General features: G+C 39.6%; 2 non-coding genes across 2 annotated transcripts; both read right to left on the bottom strand.

Annotated features, from left to right (window-relative positions):
- Nucleotides 1–6,224: 6,224 nt before the first annotated feature.
- LOC111823312 lies at nt 6,225–6,294 on the bottom strand. Its single transcript, XR_002826333.1, has one exon. It is a non-coding gene; the product is annotated as a small nucleolar RNA U2-30 (small nucleolar RNA).
- A 155-nt stretch (nt 6,295–6,449) lies between these two features.
- Nucleotides 6,450–6,529, bottom strand: LOC111823313. The gene has a single exon (XR_002826334.1). It is a non-coding gene; the product is annotated as a small nucleolar RNA U2-19 (small nucleolar RNA).
- Between the last annotated feature and the right edge of the window lie 3,098 nt (nt 6,530–9,627).

The raw sequence follows: 9,627 nt of genomic DNA, 5'->3' as shown, positions 1-9,627 counted from the left end.
AACTGACGCATGTGCCCTTGACCAGAATCAAACTTGGGACCTTTCAGTCCTTGGACTGATGCTCTATCCACTGAGCCAAACTGGCCAGGGTTCACCCTGGCTTCTTTTGGGCATTGGGCAAATGGGCCAATACTTATTTTCAAGGCTGATCTCATCTTTTCTGGCTGTTGAGTAGACTTTGCACTTCAGTTGATGAGGGCATATGAGAAATGAACCAGATAAATTGCTTGATTAGGATCTTCATGAACCAGAACTGATGAGAGGGGCACACATTTACTTGTGAATTAAGAACCAAATACATCTTTCTGGGGCTTGATGATGACATATATATTTACGTTCTCCCCACTATGTGCCATTCACTAATTATAAACCTTGGGTCATTCCACATTACAGCATATGGTGGAATTTTTGCACCAGCATATGGTGTTTGAATAGTGACCCTGCTTCTTTTGCAAGTCTTATCTTAGTCTATTAATGGCATTCTGGTTAGACAAACTCTGACCCTCTTCCTATGTTTTTGGGAATATGAAGAAGGAAACCCAACCGATGATTCAGCCATTTTTGAAGTCAGTTTGATTATTATTTCTTCAATAGTAGGAGCTTCTATTACCACAATAAACAAACAAATATAAATTCTCCTGGACGAATAGATGGTATGAACAAAAACAGACAGAATTTACAATTTTTTATAAAGATGAAGTTATATGAGGCCAGAATGGAATAAGCTTACATTCTTGGCATTGTATACAACATGTAGTCCTGGCTTACAGATAGCTGTCTTCTTGCTGTATTCTTAAATGGTGCGTGTGTGTGAGAGCTCTCAAGTGTCTCTTCGTATAAGGACAATAATCCTATTAGATCAATGCTCTTCCTTACTACCTCATTTAACTTTGGTCACCTCTATAGAGGGCCTATTTCCAAATACAGGCATATTGGGGGTTGGGGCTTCAATATATGTCTCTGGGGGAAATATGTCATTCAGTCCATACCAGTTACACAGTATTATTATAGTATAAACTTATATTAATATGTTATTAAAGATAATTCCAGCTCTTTGCATCAGCTTTCTCTTAAAACAGCACCAAATAAATCAGAAAAATAAAGAAGAAAGAATGCATTCTGGTGTGAGCATTCACTATAATGAAACTACTCTTGCTTATATGACCATTTTTATTTTTACACCATTTTCTATATTTATGTCAATATAAACACTTCTTGCCAGCAGAGAATATTTTTATTTGGTAAAATAATCAAATTCACTATATTTGGATGCATGTAATTTTTTACTGTTGAAAAAACAAACTTATCTAATTTTCTGTCTTTTGTGTTTATGTGCATTTGTTTGCCATAGGAGATTGCATAGATTTCTTTTTTAAAATCTCCTCTGTTGAGTAGAGTCTGATGAATACAGAAATGCAACAGGTGATATTCACAATCAAATAATGGGATCAAGAAACACAGAAACAATGTCAGTTATTATACAGTCTGAGATGATTATTGTCTTAGTATACATACCTACTCGAAGGCATGCCAAGGGGCCTTTCTCTCTTTTGAATTTAGGACTGGATAATGCATTGACTTTTTATTTATTTTTATTAGTTTTTAATCCTCACCCAAAGATATGTTTCTTATTAATTTTTAGAGAGAGAAAGGGAAGGAGAGAGGGAGAGGGAGAGAGAGAGAGAGAGAGAGAGAGAGAGAGAGAGAGAGAGAGAGAGAAATCGATGTGAGAGAGAAACATTGATGGGTTGCCTCCCCTACATGCCCTAACCTGGGATTGAACCCATAACCTCAGTATGTGCCCTGATAGGGAATCAAACCCGCAACCTTTTGGTGTACAGGACAATGCTGCAACCAACTGAGCCACCTGGCCAAAGCAGACCTTTTCATTTTTTAAATGTTAATATCTAGTAACGAGAGAGTGCTGTTTTTTAAAATTAAAATGGTCTGTTCCCATCACAGATTGTCTTCTTTGTACCAGAATTGGATTTCAATACAACGAAGCACATCATGCAGACATGCCATCAATTAGGAGCAGTAACCCTGGAATACAACCGGTGAGGGAGCACTTACACTTATCGAGGGAGAGGCCAGTGAAGGCAAAAGGCGAGCCACTGCAAGTTAATGTTCTCAGAAGTAATTCTGTGGGCTGCCAACATGGCACACATTAATAGCCCGAATCTGGAGACCGATTGATTTGACTGAGAAACCAACCCGGAGTCATGGTGAAGGTTGCTTCTCAACGTAGAAGCTCTCAGTATGATCGTGCTTTTCTAGCCCAACACTCCAAGCAGAGACAGTACTCTTAGCGCTGCATTTATCCTAAAAAGAAACCTACTTTTTGTTTGTTTCATATAAAGGTGCTGAGCAGGCTAGTGGTGGCTCTGAATCCATGGATAACCCTGGACCTGCCTCAAGAGCCTGCTGTAAAGGTAAGAAGTTACACCGCAGTCCTGGGGATACTGCTTGGGCATAGTTTGAAAACAACTAATTTATTTAAACAAGTATGATGACCTGCTTCATTCAGACCCTCTAAAATGTGGACATTTCCTTGTTGCACAAGCAGAAGCTCAGTTCCCTGGCCTGTGCCTACACCTTGTCTCCTGCTTCAGCTTCCTTGAGCAGTGGCTTCAGGATTAGCTCCCACCATAGACATTGTAACTTGGCCATTTTTACTAAAAGAAACTTTAAAGCAACTTCCCTACACACGGATGAGGGATGCGACTCCAGCCTTAGACTTCTGTTTCTGAACTGGACAACATTTATTCACAGTTCTTGTGCATTTTCTTGTAAAATAGGTATCCCTTTTACCTGAGGTGTTATAAGAATCAAATACTTCATTTTGAAAGGAAAGCAATCTTTCTGTCAGATATGTATGTGTCTTAAACTAGTTTTGACAAACTATTATAGTTATATTCTCAAGCTTTTAGACTTATTTCCAAATAAAAATACCTTCAAGTCCTGCATTTTAGAATGCAGGAAAAGTAATTTTTTTTTTTTTTTTTTTTGGCCAAGATTTCCATTCTCTATCTTGAGATATTTATATTTATCTTAATGCTTTTATTATGTTAAAGGCCCAAAAATGGCTTTAAAGTGAGTAGATTTATGTCTGCCATTAAGAAAACATTTTCATAGAGGTATTAATTAAGAAGTATCAAGAACTGCCTGTCTGGCATGACTCAATGGTTGAGCATCGACCTATGGACCAGGAAGTCATGGTTTGATTCCTAATCAGGGCACATGCCCGGGTTGCAGGCTCAACCCCCAGTAGGGGGCGTGCAGGAGGCAGCCAATCAGTGATCCTCTTTCATCATTGATGTTTCTATCTCTCTTTCTTCCTTCCTCTCTGAAATCAATTAAATATATATTTTTAAAAAAGAAGCATCCAGAACTTAGAAATAAATTTAGCATTAGAAATAGTTGTAACCAACATATATCTGATTAGTCCAATTGTAGGAATAACCAAGGGATTATCAGGAAATGTATGGTTCAGGAGGTTTGGGGGCATCCATTTTAATGATTCCCAGTGGCTTGTCATTTTTTTTTCTTACATGAAAATCCACAGCAGGCATTCCAGACAGGTTCATCTTTTACTTGGACCCAGACTCCTTCCATCTTGTGGCATTATCTTGTCAAGAATCTTAGTCTTCTCCAGCGAATAGATCAGAAAGGAAACCACAGGAAAAGCATCCCTGATTCTTAATCATTTCCCATAGGAAGTGTCACTCATCCCTTCTGTTCATGTTCCATTGGTGCAAATAATGTGGTGTCACCCGGCAGCAAAGGAGTTGGGAAATACACATTCCCTCCCAGGCAGCTGCTTCTCAGGAACAACCCCACACTTACTCCGCCACGTGGTGGCTCAACAGAGACTGTCCGCATATTTCCTAACTTTTGGAGGAGGAGAAGTCGCAATGATATTCATCCATTAACCTCTCTCTGGGAGAGCATAAAGAATTGGTGGTCATAAGCCATAATTGGAGAGCTCACTCTTCCTTTTCATTTGTAGGGTGCCTTTCCTTCTATTTCTATTTAATTTGCTAAAGTGATCAGGAGATGAAGAGAAGAGAATGGGGGGTTCGCATTTGGGCTCCAAGCCAGGCAGCTTAGCCGTAGAGATTTCATTTTTAAATTTAATTTTAATGAAAATGGGCAGCTAGAGATGGAACAAAATTCAAGAAATGGAAATTAAAGAATAAAATCAAATCCCGGGGGAGCACCCACTTAAAGATTTATACAGGCTTCTGAATGAGAATAACAGTATTTCATGTCATTCTCACGTCTATTGGTGATAAAGACACAGCTGTACATTGACATCTGTGACAAAATTATAGATACATTTAAAATATGTTTTAGATAAATACATATACACTTGTGTATCATACTGCACTTCATTTCTAAATGGCAAACTATGTAATGCATTATATAATGGTAATAGCAACACTACTGCATAAGCTACACACATATATCATAATTAGCTAATTTTTTCCATTTTCCTATACCTTTACGAAATGGCACTCAGCTTATTAATTTATAGTAGAGTCTTAAAAGGCATTTCATTTAATCCTAAAAGATTAATCTTCAATCCTAAAAGAACAGCAGGATCACATAAAAAGAGACCCAACATTTGTCAAAGGAGAAATATGAAGACCTGGCCTTTAGAAGACCTTCAACTATTTTCTTGCCAATATCTGACCATCCCGTGCCCTATTGTTCTTGATCATTTTGTGCAGAAAATTATCTACAGTAACATTTTTCCCCCTATGCATGCACCAAGGCTGCCAAATTCTGCTGAACACTGCTAAAGAATGTCACACTAAAGGGCAGATTGGTGCCAAAATGCACTCATGTTGGCTCATCTTACCCAGGCTCTCAATAGTGTCTGTGAATCCCATTAGCTTTCCATTATACCACTTAATTCTCACTTCTCACAGATACTGTCAAACCTTCCCAAGTCTCCTCAAATTTTCAGCGCATCCGTCTTTTCCCCAAGTACAGGAGCTTACTTAAAATCACTGGAGAAAACTCTTGGACTTTTTGCTGTCCAGGCTACAAGCTGCCTCCATCTTTCTCTTCTTCCTGTTGGGTGAGGAAGACTTGAATTTCCATCTAATAACTGATCTACCATATATCTGAATTCTGGAACCTTTCCCCTCTGGATCCCTTAGATACACAGCCACCCCACCCCCCCCTTCCTCCAACTGCTTGCATCTTGAATTCTCCTTCACTTCTGGATGTGTCACACCAGAATTCCATGATGAATGGCTTTCCAGCAACGAAAAAGAGAAAAAAAAGTAAAGAACTTTCCTTTGGTCGAAACCGGTTTGGCTCAGTGGATAGAGCGTCGGCCTGCAGACTGAAAGGTCCCAGGTTCGATTCCGGTCAAGGGCATGTACCTGGGTTGCGGGCACATCCCCAGTGGGAGATGTGCAGGAGGCAGCTGAGCGATGTTTCTCTCTCATCGATGTTTCTAACTCTCTATCTCTCTCCCTTCCTCTCTGTAAAAAATCAATAAAATATATTTAAAAAAAGAACTTTCCTTCGATCTAAATTACCTCTGCAAATTCTATTCTCTCTTGTCTCCCTTTCACAGTCAAAATTCTTGAAGGTGTTATCCATATTTTTTGTCTCAATTTCCTGAACTCATCCACTGTTATTTTTCTCTTGCGATATACCCCTGACCTTGCTCACACATGCTGTCAGTTCCCACATACTGCAAATAGGACCGCTTTTCAGAGGTCTTGCTTGACTTCTTGGAAGCATTTGACGCTGTTGAAATCTTTTCTTCACGAACCTCTACTCTCTTGCCTCTCTTGGCACAACTTTCTCCTGATTTGCCTCCTTTCCTCTGGCTTCTCTTTATTTTCCTTTGAGTGTTCCTTTTGTTATACTTCCACTTTACATATGGATGACCTTCATGGCTCAGTTCTAGTTTTTTTTAGCCACCTCACTGTTATTGAGCTAATACAGAAACCGGGTAAACTCATCTACTCCCAAAGCTTCAAAAACCATTAGTGAATTGATGACTCACAAATCGATGTTTCCATCACTGACTTCTTTCTAGGCTCCAGTGCTATTTATCCAACTGCTACTGAACATTTCCATGTGCATATTTCATAGACAACTTAAGCCTAATATGTTGAGAAGTGCACTGATGTTCTTAAATCTCTTTTACACTTAATTCTCCTCTTGTGTTTTCTTTCTTCTTTTTTTTTTTTTAAATCTGAGCTCAGACCAAGTGTAGAAACCTTCATAATTACAAAGGTCAGTAGTCAAACCTTTTCATCACTGCTCAGAAATGATCAGCCTTACCAATACACGTCCCCACCTCCCTACCCTCAATATCATTTATCCATCAGCAAATCCTCAGTTCTTCACTGTCATCTTTATAAACATAAGTTCTCTCTCTCTCTTTCTCTTATTGTTTTAAATTACTTTACACTTTTGCTTCTCAGAACTAGCGAGATCATGTTTCAGGTGGACTGGTCGGTCTTCTGATGTGCAGATTTGGCTATTTTCATCACTGACCCACTTCAGTAGGAGCAGATCTCAGAGAATTCTTCTTGTGTTTTCTACCCCTGAAATATTATTGCCTTCCTACTTAGGACACCTTTCACATCTAGTAAATCACCAAATCATTCAGCTTCTATTGTCAAATTGCTTTCTGGGTAGTACTCTTTCTTCCTACAGCTACTACCCAGGTCCAAGCAAAAGCCACCTCCTTTCTCAAAGGTTGCCACATTTTCTTAAATGGCCTTTCCTTTTTCTTTCTTTTTTTTGGCCTTTTCTTTTTCAATCTCTCTCCCCTAATACACTCTCCACAGTGCACACATGAGAATATGATTATGACATTCACCTGCTTAAAATCCTTGAGAACGTGCACATTGCTCTTATGATAAAGTTCAAGCTTTGGGACAGGTCATAACTGATTAGGTCCTTCATGGTCTGACCTCAGCCTTATCATGCATCCTCCGTCTCAAATTCAATTGTCCAGACATATTGAACTTCTAACAATTCTTTGAAATATAACTTGCCCTTGCCCACCTCTAAGACTTCATGTCTCATTTTCCTTCTCTGGAACATTCTTTAGCTCTCCTCTTTTCTGGTTGATTTTGTTCACCCTTCTAGTCTTACGTTATACATTACTTCCTCAAGCAGCCCTTCTTGGATTCTTGGATTAGCTTAATAAATACCACTGAAATATGATTTTAACATTTATGCATGTCCCTTATCATAATTCAATACTTTACTATTGTTGCCTGTATATTAGTTTCCTCTTACTGTTGTAATTACCAAAAACTTTGTGGCTTAAAACAGCCACAGATTTATGATATTATAGTTTTGGAGGTCAGAAGACTAAAATGGGTCAGTAATTCTGTGTTGGTTCTGTAGGCCCTGGGAAAGATTTCATTTGCTTAAGGGTTTTATCTTCACAAGATTGACTACAGTCCTTGGCTCATGACCCCTTCTTCCACCTTCAGGGACAGCAGTGTAGGCTCTTCAAATCTCCCTCTCTGACCTCTGTCATCACATCTCCTTCTCTGACTCTGTCCCTCCTGCCTCCTTCTTTCCCTCATAAGGACCCTTATGATTACAATGGGCCACCTGGATAATCCAGGATAATCTCTCCACCTTAATATCCTTAATTTAATCACATCTGCAAAGCCCCCCCCCCCTTTAATATATTTTTTATTGATTTCAGAAAGGAAGGAAAAGGTAGAGACAGAAACATCAATGATGAGAGAGAATCATGGATAGGCTGCCTCCTGCACGCCCAATACTGGGGATCGAGCCAGTAACCCAAGCATGTGCCCTTGACTGGAACCAAACCCGGGACCCTTCAGTCTGCAGGCCAATGCTCTATCCACTGAGCCAATCCAGCCAGGGCCAAAGTCCCCTTTGCCATGCAAGCTCACATGTACCAGGTTCTGGAGATTAGAAGAAGACATCCTAATGGGAGTGATAGTCTGCCTCCCAAATATATGTTTAAATGTCTATTTTTCTTATTAGGTTTATGAAATATCCTTTATTCCCCTCATGATGCCTAAGGCCTAGCCCAGTGCCTAACCCAGGAGAGGTGTTCAGTACTTGCTATAAAGAGTTCTAGTTGTAATTTCAATTTATTGATATATACATGTAGATATAACAAATGTATGTACCGTTAACAAGTATAAATTATGAACGACCATCATAAATCAACTAAATAAAATTGGAAATAGTATTTTTCTTGTTCTGCTCTATTGCTCCTTTCATTTTTTCATCGGAACTAGTTTTTGTCCTGTCCTTGAATAAGAACTCAGGCCCTATTGCTTCTCTGTCCACTTATAGGTGTTGAAACAACCTATTAAATCACAAAACACAGTTTTAATTTCATAATTAAAATGCCCCATCTTATGAATATGTCACAAATCTGGGTTTCCTCTTAGGTTGCATCACTTTTCCTCCTCTCCACTATATCTCCCATATGGTGGTTCCTGCCCCCTTCACTGTAGGAATAGAATGGAGGGAGGAGAGTTAAGTGGGACAGAAGGCATTACTTGGCTGAAGCTGTGCAAGTGGTGTAATTTCAGTTCTCTCTGGTTGAAAGCTGATTCTCGTGTTCATTCATGGAATATTGGAGGATACCTCTCCCACTCTACCCCTGAGGAGCTCTCTCCTCCACCCCCTCGGTTCTTAAAAGTCATCCTCAGCCTCTACCTGCTGTAGAAGTCCCTTCAGCTGAACTGCTTGGGCAGGTTAAGTGAACCCCACTGAAGCTTCCTTTCCTGTGTGTTTCAAAAGCGGTCCCAGGGGAAATGCTCATGAATCCATTGTCCCTATAAAGTGGGGGTGCCATTAGCATCTTCACACCAGCCCTCTCTTCTGCTGCAAGAGACCACTTTACACAGCTTCCTGCTCATGAACTTAAGTTTAGCTAAGACGCTCGCCCACTATGCTCTCTAAGTTGAGTAGTCTTTTTAAAGACCCTTTGGTGTGTGTGTGTGTGTGTGTGTGTGTGTGTGTGTGCGTGTGTGTGTGTGTGTGTGTTGGGGGGAAGCATTCACCAGACACCTCTTTCCAAATAAAACCTCGACAAAGTGCTCCTTAGAGAACCAAAACCAAAACCAAAAAACAAAATCTATCTATGGATGTGAGAGGTTAAACTCATGCAGCTGGATCATCAACAGCTATTGTTGAAACTTCCATCATAGCCTAGAACCTCACTTTTGAATATACCTGGTACATCCTACCTGAGTTAAATAATGAGTATTACTGTACTAAGTCTTGTCTTATTAACCCTTTCAACTCAGCGAGAAAGGCATTGATGTTGTCTTCGTTCTAGAGATGAAGAAACCAAGGCTCGGAGACAGTAAGGCATATGGTAAAGATCACATTGTTGATAAACAGTGGACCCAACACTCACCACCAGGGTACAAAGCCAGAACTATGCCTTTTCATATGACAACATTCATCACACTTTCTTTGTTTAAATGCCCGTCTCCCATAGCAGATTGTAATTTCTTTCCTAGTCCCTTCACCATTCTTAGAGTAATGCACATGTATGTTGTAACACTAATGTAATTCTCAGTTTTTAAAATGCAATGCAATATAGTGTTTCACATGCTATGGATGAAGAAGTGACTTTTC

The sequence above is a fragment of the Myotis lucifugus genome, unplaced genomic scaffold (genome assembly GCF_000147115.1).
Source record: "Myotis lucifugus unplaced genomic scaffold, Myoluc2.0 scaffold_456, whole genome shotgun sequence".
Taxonomy (NCBI): Eukaryota; Metazoa; Chordata; class Mammalia; order Chiroptera; family Vespertilionidae; genus Myotis; species Myotis lucifugus.
The sequence above is the reverse complement of the archived record's forward strand: the minus strand, read 5'-3'. Positions and strand labels throughout refer to the sequence as shown.